Source organism: Schistocerca nitens, chromosome 12 (assembly GCF_023898315.1).
Source record: "Schistocerca nitens isolate TAMUIC-IGC-003100 chromosome 12, iqSchNite1.1, whole genome shotgun sequence".
NCBI lineage: Eukaryota > Metazoa > Arthropoda > Insecta > Orthoptera > Acrididae > Schistocerca > Schistocerca nitens.
In genome coordinates this window covers 165,451,569-165,466,106 of record NC_064625.1, presented here as the reverse complement: position 1 = coordinate 165,466,106, position 14,538 = coordinate 165,451,569, and positions in this window count along the sequence as shown.

Here is a 14,538-nt window from a genome sequence, read left to right as displayed (position 1 = left end):
TACAAGAAGACTGACTCTTCTTACTGTCTATGTTTTGAACCTTTCCTGTGATACCAGTTTTAGATTCCGATGCTTCACCTCAGGTTTACTGTATCCCCTAGACCTTCATATTGACTATGAAACACAGAAATTGCATCGGAATTAAATACAAAAGCACAATGCCGACCTAAGTACAAGAAGACTGACTCCTCTTACTGTCTATGTTTTGAGCCTTTCCTGTGATACCAGTTTTAGATTCCGATGCTTGACTTCAGGTCTACTGTATCCCCTGGACCTTGATACTGACGATGAAACACAGAAATTGCATCGGAATTAAATACAAAAGGCACAATGCCGACTTAAGTACTAGAAGACTGACTCTTCTTACTGTCTTCGTTTAGAGCTTTTCCTGTGATACCAGTTTTAGATTCCGATGCCTCACCTCACGTTTACTGTATCCCCTGGACCGTCATGTTGACGATGATACCCAGAAATTGCATCGGAATTAAATACAAAAGGCACAATGACGACTTAAGTACAAGAAGACTGAATCTTTTTACTGTCTATGTTTTGAGCCTTTCCTGTGATGCCAGTTTTAGATTCCGATTCTTCACTTCAGGTTTACTGTATCCCCTGAACCTTCATATGGACAATGAAACACAGAAATTGCATCGAAATTGGATACAAAAGGCACAATGCCGACTTAAGTACAAGAACACTGAGTCTTTTTACTGTCTATGCCTTGAGCCATTAATGTGAGACTAGTTTTAGATTCCGATGCTTCACTTCAGGTTTACTGTATCCCTTTGACCTTCATATTGACGATGAAACACAGAAATTGAATCGGAATTAAATACAAAACGCACAATGCCGACTTAAGTACAAGAAGTCTGAGTCTTCTTACTGTCTACGTTTTGAGCCTTTCCTGTGAGACCAGTTTTAGATTCCGATGCTTCACTTCAGGTTTACTGTATCTCATGGACCTTTATATTGACGACAAAACACAGAAATCGCATCGGAATTAATTACATAAGGCAGAATGCCGGCATAAGTACAAGAGGACTGAGTCTTCTTCTTGATTATGCTTTCAGCTTTTCCTGTGAGACCAGTTTTAGATTCCGATGCTTCACTTCAGGTTACTGTACCTCATGGAACTTTATATTGACGACGAAACACAGAAATCGCATCGGAATTAATTACATAAGGCACAATGCCGGCATAAGTACAAGAGGACTGAGTCTTCTTCTTGATTATGCTTTCAGCCTTTCCTGTGAGACCAGTTTGAGATTCCGATGCTGCACTTCAGGTTTACTGTATCGAATGGACCTTCATATTGACGACGAAACACAGAAAATGAACCGGATTTAAATACAAAAGGCACAATGCCGACATAAGTACAAGAAGACTGACTCTTCTTACTGTCTATGTTTTGAGCCTTTCCTGTGATACCAGTTTTAGATTCCGATGCTTCACTTCAGGTTTACTGTATCCCTTGGACCTTGATATTGACGATGAAACACAGAAATTGCATCGGAATTAAATACAAAAGGCACAATGCCAACTTAAGTACTAGAAGACTGATTCTTCTTACTGTCTACGTTTTGAGCCTTTCCTGTGATACCAGTTTTAGATTCCGATGCCTCACTTGAGGTTTACTGTATCCCCTGGACCTTCATGTTGACGATGATACACAGAAATTGCATCGGAATTACATACAAAAGGCACAATGCCGACTTAAGTACAAGAAGACTGAGACTTCTTACTGTCTATGCTTTTGAGCCTTTCCTTTGATACCAGTTTTAGATTCAGATGCTTCACTTCAGGTTTACTGTATCCCCTGGACCTTCATATTGACTATGAAACACAGAAATTGCATCGAAATTAAATACAAAAGGCACAATGCCGACTTAAGTACAAGAAGACAGAGTCTTCTTACTGTCTATGTTTTGAGCCTTTCCTGTGATACCAGTTTTAGATTCCGATGCTTCACTTCAGGTTTACTGTATCTGATGTACCTTTATATTGACGATGAAACACAGAAATCGTATCGGAATTAAATACGAAATTCACAATGCCGACTTAAGTACAAGAAGACTGACTCTTCTTACTGTCTATGTTTTGAGCCTTTCCTGTGATACCAGTTTTAGATTCCGATGCTTCACTTCAGGTTTAGTGTTTCCCCTTTACCTTCATGTTGACTATGAAACACAGAAATTGCACCGGAATTAAATACAAAAGGCACAATGATGACTTAAGTACAAGAAGACTGACTCTTCTTACTGTCTATGTTTTGAACCTTTCCTGTGATACCAGTTTTAGATTCCGATGCTTCACCTCAGGTTTACTGTATCCCCTAGACCTTCATATTGACTATGAAACACAGAAATTGCATCGGAATTAAATACAAAAGGCACAATGCCGACCTAAGTACAAGAAGACTGACTCCTCTTACTGTCTATGTTTTGAGCCTTTCCTGTGATACCAGTTTTAGATTCCGATGCTTGACTTCAGGTCTACTGTATCCCCTGGACCTTGATACTGACGATGAAACACAGAAATTGCATCGGAATTAAATACAAAAGGCACAATGCCGACTTAAGTACTAGAAGACTGACTCTTCTTACTGTCTTCGTTTAGAGCTTTTCCTGTGATACCAGTTTTAGATTCCGATGCCTCACCTCACGTTTACTGTATCCCCTGGACCGTCATGTTGACGATGATACCCAGAAATTGCATCGGAATTAAATACAAAAGGCACAATGCCGACTTAAGTACAAGAAGACTGAGTCTTCTTACTGTCTATGCTTTGAGCCTTTCCTGTGATACCAGTTTTAGATTCATATGCTTCACTTCAGGTTTACTGTATCCCCTGGACCTTCATATTGACTATGAAACACAGAAATTGCACCGGAATTAAATACAAAAGGCACAATGCCGACTTAAGTACAAGAAGACTGACTCTTCTTACTGTCCATGTTTTGAGCCTTTCCTATGATACCAGTTTTAGATTCCGATGCTTCACTTCAGGTTTACTGTATCTCATGGACCTTTATATTGACGATGAAACACAGAAATCGCATCGTAATTAAATACTAAATGCACAATGCCGACTTAAGTACAAGAAGACTGACTCATCTTACTGTCTATGCTTTGAGCCTTTCCTGTGATACCAGTTTTAGATTCCAATGCTTCACTTCAGGTTTACTGTATCCCCTGGACCTTCATATTGACTATGAAACACAGAAATTGCACCGCAATTAAATACAAATTGCACAATGCCGATTTAAGTACAAGAAGACTGACTCTTCTTACTGACTATGTTTTGAGCCTTTCCTGTGATACCAGTTTTAGATTCCGATGCTTCACGTCAGGTTTACTGTATCCCCTGGACCTTCATATTGACTATGAAACACAGAAATTGCATCGAAATTAAATACAAAAGGCACAATGCCGATTTAAGTACAAGAAGACTGACTCTTCTTACTGACTATGTTTTGAGCCTTTCCTGTGATACCAGTTTTAGATTCCGATGCTTCACTTCAGGTTTACTGTATCCCTTGGATCTTGATATTGACGATAAAACACAGAAATTGCATCGGAATTAAATACAAAATGCACAATGCCGACATAAGTACAAGAAGACTGACTCTTATTACTGTCTATGTTTTGAGCCTTTCCTGTGATACCAGTTTTAGATTCCGATGCTTCATTCAGGTTTACTGTATCTCATGGACCTTTATATTGACGTCGAAACACAGAAATCGCATCGGAATTAAATACAAAAGGCACAATGCCGACTTAAGTACAAGAAGACTGAGACTTCTTACTGTCTATGTTTTGAGCCTTTCCTTTGATACCAGTTTTAGATTCAGATGCTTCACTTCAGGTTTACTGTATCCCCTGGACCTTCATATTGACTATGAAACACAGAAATTGCATCGAAATTAAATACAAAAGGCACAATGCCGACTTAAGTACAAGAAGACAGAGTCTTCTTACTGTCTATGTTATGAGCCTTTCCTGTGATACCAGTTTTAGATTCCGATGCTTCACTTCAGGTTTACTGTATCCCCTCGACCTTCATATTGACTATGAAACACTGAAATTGCACCGGAATTAAATACAAAAGGCACAATGCCGACTTAAGTACAAGAAGACTGACTCTTCTTACTATCTATGTTTTGAGCCCTTCCTATGATACCAGTTTTAGATTCCGATGCTTCACTTCAGGATTACTGTATCTCATGGACCTTTATATTGACGATGAAACACAGAAATCGCATTGTAATTAAATACTAAGTGCACAATGCCGACTTAAGTACAAGAAGACTGACTCATCTTAATGTCTATGTTTTGAGCCTTTCCTGTGATACCAGTTTTAGATTCCGATGCTTCACTTCAGGTTTACTGTATCTGATGTACCTTTATATTGACGATGAAACACAGAAATCGTATCGGAATTAAATACGAAATGCACAATGCCGACTTAAGTACAAGAAGACTGACTCTTCTTACAGTCTATGTTTTGAGCCTTTCCTGTGATACCAGTTTTAGATTCCGATGCTTCACTTCAGGTTTAGTGTTTCCCCTTTACCTTCATGTTGACTATGAAACACAGAAATTGCACCGGAATTAAATACAAAAGGCACAATGCCGACTTAAGTACAAGAAGACTGACTCTTCTTACTGTCTATGTTTTGAACCTTTCCTGTGATACCAGTTTTAGATTCCGATGCTTCACCTCAGGTTTACTGTATCCCCTAGACCTTCATATTGACTATGAAACACAGAAATTGCATCGGAATTAAATACAAAAGCACAATGCCGACCTAAGTACAAGAAGACTGACTCCTCTTACTGTCTATGTTTTGAGCCTTTCCTGTGATACCAGTTTTAGATTCCGATGCTTGACTTCAGGTCTACTGTATCCCCTGGACCTTGATACTGACGATGAAACACAGAAATTGCATCGGAATTAAATACAAAAGGCACAATGCCGACTTAAGTACTAGAAGACTGACTCTTCTTACTGTCTTCGTTTAGAGCTTTTCCTGTGATACCAGTTTTAGATTCCGATGCCTCACCTCACGTTTACTGTATCCCCTGGACCGTCATGTTGACGATGATACCCAGAAATTGCATCGGAATTAAATACAAAAGGCACAATGACGACTTAAGTACAAGAAGACTGAATCTTTTTACTGTCTATGTTTTGAGCCTTTCCTGTGATGCCAGTTTTAGATTCCGATTCTTCACTTCAGGTTTACTGTATCCCCTGAACCTTCATATGGACAATGAAACACAGAAATTGCATCGAAATTGGATACAAAAGGCACAATGCCGACTTAAGTACAAGAACACTGAGTCTTTTTACTGTCTATGCCTTGAGCCATTAATGTGAGACTAGTTTTAGATTCCGATGCTTCACTTCAGGTTTACTGTATCCCTTTGACCTTCATATTGACGATGAAACACAGAAATTGAATCGGAATTAAATACAAAACGCACAATGCCGACTTAAGTACAAGAAGTCTGAGTCTTCTTACTGTCTACGTTTTGAGCCTTTCCTGTGAGACCAGTTTTAGATTCCGATGCTTCACTTCAGGTTTACTGTATCTCATGGACCTTTATATTGACGACAAAACACAGAAATCGCATCGGAATTAATTACATAAGGCAGAATGCCGGCATAAGTACAAGAGGACTGAGTCTTCTTCTTGATTATGCTTTCAGCTTTTCCTGTGAGACCAGTTTTAGATTCCGATGCTTCACTTCAGGTTACTGTACCTCATGGAACTTTATATTGACGACGAAACACAGAAATCGCATCGGAATTAATTACATAAGGCACAATGCCGGCATAAGTACAAGAGGACTGAGTCTTCTTCTTGATTATGCTTTCAGCCTTTCCTGTGAGACCAGTTTGAGATTCCGATGCTGCACTTCAGGTTTACTGTATCGAATGGACCTTCATATTGACGACGAAACACAGAAAATGAACCGGATTTAAATACAAAAGGCACAATGCCGACATAAGTACAAGAAGACTGACTCTTCTTACTGTCTATGTTTTGAGCCTTTCCTGTGATAGCAGTTTTAGATTCCGATGCTTCACTTCAGGTTTACTGTATCCCTTGGACCTTGATATTGACGATGAAACACAGAAATTGCATCGGAATTAAATACAAAAGGCACAATGCCAACTTAAGTACTAGAAGACTGACTCTTCTTACTGTCTACGTTTTGAGCCTTTCCTGTGATACCAGTTTTAGATTCCGATGCCTCACTTGAGGTTTACTGTATCCCCTGGACCTTCATGTTGACGATGATACACAGAAATTGCATCGGAATTACATACAAAAGGCACAATGCCGACTTAAGTACAAGAAGACTGAGACTTCTTACTGTCTATGCTTTTGAGCCTTTCCTTTGATACCAGTTTTAGATTCAGATGCTTCACTTCAGGTTTACTGTATCCCCTGGACCTTCATATTGACTATGAAACACAGAAATTGCATCGAAATTAAATACAAAAGGCACAATGCCGACTTAAGTACAAGAAGACAGAGTCTTCTTACTGTCTATGTTTTGAGCCTTTCCTGTGATACCAGTTTTAGATTCCGATGCTTCACTTTAGGTTTACTGTATCTCATGTACCTTTATATTGACGATGAAACACGGAAATCGTATCGGATTTAAATACGAAATGCACAATGCCGACTTAAGTACAGGAAGACTGACTCCTCTTACTGTCTATGTTTTGAGCCTTTCCTGTGATACCAGTTTTAGATTCCGATGCTTCACTTCAGGTCTACTGTATCCCCTGGACCTTCATGTTGACGATGATACACAGAAATTGCATCGGAATTAAATACAAAAGGCACAATGCCGACTTAAGTACTAGAAGACTGACTCTTCTTACTGTCTTCGTTTAGAGCTTTTCCTGTGATACCAGTTTTAGATTCCGATGCCTCACCTCACGTTTACTGTATCCCCTGGACCGTCATGTTGACGATGATACCCAGCAATTGCATCGGAATTAAATACAAAAGGCACAATGCCGACTTAAGTACAAGAAGACTGAGTCTTCTTACTGTCTATGCTTTGAGCCTTTCCTGTGATACCAGTTTTAGATTCATATGCTTCACTTCAGGTTTACTGTATCCCCTGGACCTTCATATTGACTATGAAACACAGAAATTGCACCGGAATTAAATACAAAAGGCACAATGCCGACTGAAGTACAAGAAGAGTGACTCTTGTTACTGTCCATGTTTTGAGCCTTTCCTATGATACCAGTTTTAGATTCCGATGCTTCACTTCAGGTTTACTGTATCTCATGGACCTTTATATTGACGATGAAACACAGAAATCGCATCGTAATTAAATACTAAATGCACAATGCCGACTTAAGTACAAGAAGACTGACTCTTCTTACTGTCTATGTTTTGAGCCTTTCCTGTGATACCAGTTTTAGATTCCGATGCTTCACTTCAGGTTTACTGTATCCCTTGGATCTTGATATTGACGATAAAACACAGAAATTGCATCGGAATTAAATACAAAATGCACAATGCCGACATAAGTACAAGAAGACTGACTCTTATTACTGTCTATGTTTTGAGCCTTTCCTGTGATACCAGTTTTAGATTCCGATGCTTCATTCAGGTTTACTGTATCTCATGGACCTTTATATTGACGTCGAAACACAGAAATCGCATCGGAATTAAATACAAAAGGCACAATGCCGACTTAAGTACAAGAAGACTGAGACTTCTTACTGTCTATGTTTTGAGCCTTTCCTTTGATACCAGTTTTAGATTCAGATGCTTCACTTCAGGTTTACTGTATCCCCTGGACCTTCATATTGACTATGAAACACAGAAATTGCATCGAAATTAAATACAAAAGGCACAATGCCGACTTAAGTACAAGAAGACAGAGTCTTCTTACTGTCTATGTTATGAGCCTTTCCTGTGATACCAGTTTTAGATTCCGATGCTTCACTTCAGGTTTACTGTATCCCCTGGACCTTCATATTGACTGTGAAACACTGAAATTGCACCGGAATTAAATACAAAAGGCACAATGCCGACTTAAGTACAAGAAGACTGACTCTTCTTACTATCTATGTTTTGAGCCCTTCCTATGATACCAGTTTTACATTCCGATGCTTCACTTCAGGATTACTGTATCTCATGGACCTTTATATTGACGATGAAACACAGAAATCGCATTGTAATTAAATACTAAGTGCACAATGCCGACTTAAGTACAAGAAGACTGACTCATCTTAATGTCTATGTTTTGAGCCTTTCCTGTGATACCAGTTTTAGATTCCGATGCTTCACTTCAGGTTTACTGTATCTGATGTACCTTTATATTGACGATGAAACACAGAAATCGTATCGGAATTAAATACGAAATGCACAATGCCGACTTAAGTACAAGAAGACTGAGTCTTCTTACTGTCTATGTTTTGAGCCTTTCCTGTGATACCAGTTTTAGATTCCGATGCTTCACTTCAGGTTTAGTGTTTCCCCTTTACCTTCATGTTGACTATGAAACACAGAAATTGCACCGGAATTAAATACAAAAGGCACAATGCCGACTTAAGTACAAGAAGACTGACTCTTCTTACTGTCTATGTTTTGAACCTTTCCTGTGATACCAGTTTTAGATTCCGATGCTTCACCTCAGGTTTACTGTATCCCCTAGACCTTCATATTGACTATGAAACACAGAAATTGCATCGGAATTAAATACAAAAGGCACAATGCCGACCTAAGTACAAGAAGACTGACTCCTCTTACTGTCTATGTTTTGAGCCTTTCCTGTGATACCAGTTTTAGATTCCGATGCTTGACTTCAGGTCTACTGTATCCCCTGGACCTTGATACTGACGATGAAACACAGAAATTGCATCGGAATTAAATACAAAAGGCACAATGCCGACTTAAGTACTAGAAGACTGACTCTTCTTACTGTCTTCGTTTAGAGCTTTTCCTGTGATACCAGTTTTAGATTCCGATGCCTCACCTCACGTTTACTGTATCCCCTGGACCGTCATGTTGACGATGATACCCAGAAATTGCATCGGAATTAAATACAAAAGGCACAATGCCGACTTAAGTACAAGAAGACTGAATCTTTTTACTGTCTATGTTTTGAGCCTTTCCTGTGATGCCAGTTTTAGATTCCGATTCTTCACTTCAGGTTTACTGTATCCCCTGAACCTTCATATGGACAATGAAACACAGAAATTGCATCGAAATTGGATACAAAAGGCACAATGCCGACTTAAGTACAAGAACACTGGGTCTTTTTACTGTCTATGCCTTGAGCCATTAATGTGAGACTAGTTTTAGATTCCGATGCTTCACTTCAGGTTTACTGTATCCCTTTGACCTTCATATTGACGATGAAATACAGAAATTGAATCGGAATTAAATACAAAACGCACAATGCCGACTTAAGTACAAGAAGTCTGAGTCTTCTTACTGTCTACGTTTTGAGCCTTTCCTGTGAGACCAGTTTTAGATTCCGATGCTTCACTTCAGGTTTACTGTATCTCATGGACCTTTATATTGACGACAAAACACAGAAATCGCATCGGAATTAATTACATAAGGCAGAATGCCGGCATAAGTACAAGAGGACTGAGTCTTCTTCTTGATTATGCTTTCAGCTTTTCCTGTGAGACCAGTTTTAGATTCCGATGCTTCACTTCAGGTTACTGTACCTCATGGAACTTTATATTGACGACGAAACACAGAAATCGCATCGGAATTAATTACATAAGGCACAATGCCGGCATAAGTACAAGAGGACTGAGTCTTCTTCTTGATTATGCTTTCAGCCTTTCCTGTGAGACCAGTTTGAGATTCTGATGCTGCACTTCAGGTTTACTGTATCGAATGGACCTTCATATTGACGACGAAACACAGAAAATGAACCGGATTTAAATACAAAAGGCACAATGCCGACATAAGTACAAGAAGACTGACTCTTCTTACTGTCTATGTTTTGAGCCTTTCCTGTGATACCAGTTTTAGATTCCGATGCTTCACTTCAGGTTTACTGTATCCCTTGGACCTTGATATTGACGATGAAACACAGAAATTGCATCGGAATTAAATACAAAAGGCACAATGCCAACTTAAGTACTAGAAGACTGACTCTTCTTACTGTCTACGTTTTGAGCCTTTCCTGTGATACCAGTTTTAGATTCCGATGCCTCACTTGAGGTTTACTGTATCCCCTGGACCTTCATGTTGACGATGATACACAGAAATTGCATCGGAATTACATACAAAAGGCACAATGCCGCCTTAAGTACAAGAAGACTGAGACTTCTTACTGTCTATGCTTTTGAGCCTTTCCTTTGATACCAGTTTTAGATTCAGATGCTTCACTTCAGGTTTACTGTATCACCTGGACCTTCATATTGACTATGAAACACAGAAATTGCATCGAAATTAAATACAAAAGGCACAATGCCGACTTAAGTACAAGAAGACAGAGTCTTCTTACTGTCTATGTTATGAGCCTTTCCTGTGATACCAGTTTTAGATTCCGATGCTTCACTTCAGGTTTACTGTATCCCCTGGACTTTCATATTGACTATGAAACACTGAAAATTCACCGCAATTAAATACTAAATGCACAATGCCGACTTAAGTACAAGAAGACTGACTCCTCTTACCGTCTATGTTTTGAGCCTTTCCTGTGATACCAGTTTTAGATTCCGATGCTTCACTTCAGGTCTACTGTATCCCCTGGACCTTCATGTTGACGATGATACACAGAAATTGCATCGGAATTAAATACAAAAGGCACAATGCCGACTTAAGTACTAGAAGACTGACTCTTCTTACTGTCTTCGTTTAGAGCTTTTCCTGTGATACCAGTTTTAGATTCCGATGCCTCACCTCACGTTTACTGTATCCCCTGGACCGTCATGTTGACGATGATACCCAGCAATTGCATCGGAATTAAATACAAAAGGCACAATGCCGACTTAAGTACAAGAAGACTGAGTCTTCTTACTGTCTATGCTTTGAGCCTTTCCTGTGATACCAGTTTTAGATTCATATGCTTCACTTCAGGTTTACTGTATCCCCTGGACCTTCATATTGACTATGAAACACAGAAATTGCACCGGAATTAAATACAAAAGGCACAATGCCGACTTAAGTACAAGAAGACTGACTCTTCTTACTGTCCATGTTTTGAGCCATTCCTATGATACCAGTTTTAGATTCCGATGCTTCACTTCAGGTTTACTGTATCTCATGGACCTTTATATTGACGATGAAACACAGAAATCGCATCGTAATTAAATACTAAATGCACAATGCCGACTTAAGTACAAGAAGACTGACTCTTCTTACTGTCTATGTTTTGAGCCTTTCCTGTGATACCAGTTTTAGATTCCGATGCTTCACTTCAGGTTTACTGTATCTCATGGACCTTTATATTGACGACAAAACACAGAAATCGCATCGGAATTAATTACATAAGGCAGAATGCCGGCATAAGTACAAGAGGACTGAGTCTTCTTCTTGATTATGCTTTCAGCTTTTCCTGTGAGACCAGTTTTAGATTCCGATGCTTCACTTCAGGTTACTGTACCTCATGGAACTTTATATTGACGACGAAACACAGAAATCGCATCGGAATTAATTACATAAGGCACAATGCCGGCATAAGTACAGGAGGACTGAGTCTTCTTCTTGATTATGCTTTCAGCCTTTCCTGTGAGACCAGTTTGAGATTCCGATGCTGCACTTCAGGTTTACTGTATCGAATGGACCTTCATATTGACTATGAAACACAGAAATTGCACCGGAATTAAATACAAAAGGCACAATGCCGACTTAAGTACAAGAAGACTGACTCTTCTTACTGTCCATGTTTTGAGCCTTTCCTATGATACCAGTTTTAGATTCCGATGCTTCACTTCAGGTTTACTGTATCTCATGGACCTTTATATTGACGATGAAACACAGAAATCGCATCGTAATTAAGTACTAAATGCACAATGCCGACTTAAGTACAAGAAGACAGAGTCTTCTTACTGTCTATGTTATGAGCCTTTCCTGTGATACCAGTTTTAGATTCCGATGCTTCACTTCAGGTTTACTGTATCCCCTGGACTTTCATATTGACTATGAAACACCGAAAATTCACCGCAATTAAATACAAAATGCACAATGCCGACTTAAGTACAAGAAGACTGACTCCTCTTACTGTCTATGTTTTGAGCCTTTCCTGTGATACCAGTTTTAGATTCCGATGCTTCACTTCAGGTCTACTGTATCCCCTGGACCTTCATGTTGACGATGATACACAGAAATTGCATCGGAATTAAATACAAAAGGCACAATGCCGACTTAAGTACTAGAAGACTGACTCTTCTTACTGTCTTCGTTTAGAGCTTTTCCTGTGATACCAGTTTTAGATTCCGATGCCTCACCTCACGTTTACTGTATCCCCTGGACCGTCATGTTGACGATGATACCCAGCAATTGCATCGGAATTAAATACAAAAGGCACAATGCCGACTTAAGTACAAGAAGACTGGGTCTTCTTACTGTCTATGCTTTGAGCCTTTCCTGTGATACCAGTTTTAGATTCATATGCTTCACTTCAGGTTTACTGTATCCCCTGGACCTTCATATTGACTATGAAACACAGAAATTGCACCGGAATTAAATACAAAAGGCACAATGCCGACTTAAGTACAAGAAGACTGACTCTTCTTACTGTCCATGTTTTGAGCCTTTCCTATGATACCAGTTTTAGATTCCGATGCTTCACTTCAGGTTTACTGTATCTCATGGACCTTTATATTGACGATGAAACACAGAAATCGCATCGTAATTAAATACTAAATGCACAATGCCGACTTAAGTACAAGAAGACTGACTCTTCTTACTGTCTATGTTTTGAGCCTTTCCTGTGATACCAGTTTTAGATTCCGATGCTTCACTTCAGGTCTACTGTATCCCCTGGACCTTCATGTTGACGATGATACACAGAAATTGCATCGGAATTAAATACAAAAGGCACAATGCCGACTTAAGTACTAGAAGACTGACTCTTCTTACTGTCTTCGTTTAGAGCTTTTCCTGTGATACCAGTTTTAGATTCCGATGCCTCACCTCACGTTTACTGTATCCCCTGGACCGTCATGTTGACGATGATACCCAGCAATTGCATCGGAATTAAATACAAAAGGCACAATGCCGACTTAAGTACAAGAAGACTGAGTCTTCTTACTGTCTATGCTTTGAGCCTTTCCTGTGATACCAGTTTTAGATTCATATGCTTCACTTCAGGTTTACTGTATCCCCTGGACCTTCATATTGACTATGAAACACAGAAATTGCACCGGAATTAAATACAAAAGGCACAATGCCGACTTAAGTACAAGAAGACTGACTCTTCTTACTGTCCATGTTTTGAGCCTTTCCTATGATACCAGTTTTAGATTCCGATGCTTCACTTCAGGTTTACTGTATCTCATGGACCTTTATATTGACGATGAAACACAGAAATCGCATCGTAATTAAATACTAAATGCACAATGCCGACTTAAGTACAAGAAGACTGACTCTTCTTACTGTCTATGTTTTGAGCCTTTCCTGTGATACCAGTTTTAGATTCCGATGTTTCACTTCAGGTTTACTGTATCCCCTGGACCTTCATATTGACTATGAAACACAGAAATTGCATCGGAATTAAATACAAAAGGCACAATGCCCAATTAAGTACAAGACGACTGAGTCTTCTTACTGTCTATGTTTCGAGCCTTTCCTGTGATGCCAGTTTTAGATTCCGATTCTTCACTTCAGGTTTACTGTATCCCCTGAACCTTCATATGGACAATGAAACACAGAAATTGCATCGAAATTGGATACAAAAGGAACAATGCCGACGTAAGTACAAGAACACTGAGTCTTTTTACTGTCTATGCCTTGAGCCATTAATGTGAGACTAGTTTTAGATTCCGATGCTTCACTTCAGGTTTACTGTATCCCTTGGACCTTCATATTGACGATGAAACACAGAAATTGAATCGGAATTAAATACAAAACGCACAATGCCGACTTAAGTACAAGAAGTCTGAGTCTTCTTACTGTCTACGTTTTGAGCCTTTCCTGTGAGACCAGTTTTAGATTCCGATGCTTCACTTTAGGTTTACTGTATCTCATGTACCTTTATATTGACGATGAAACACGGAAATCGTATCGGATTTAAATACGAAATGCACAATGCCGACTTAAGTACAAGAAGACTGACTCTTCTTACTGTCTATGTTTTGAGCCTTTCCTGTGATACCAGTTTTAGATTCCGATGCTTCACTTCAGGTTTACTGTATCCCTTTGACCTTGATATTGACGATGAAACACAGAAATTGCATCGGAATTAAATACAAAAGGCACAATGCCAACTTAAGTACTAGAAGACTGACTCTTCTTACTGTCTACGTTTTGAGCCTTTCCTGTGATACCAGTTTTAGATTCCGATGCCTCACTTGAGGTTTACTGTATC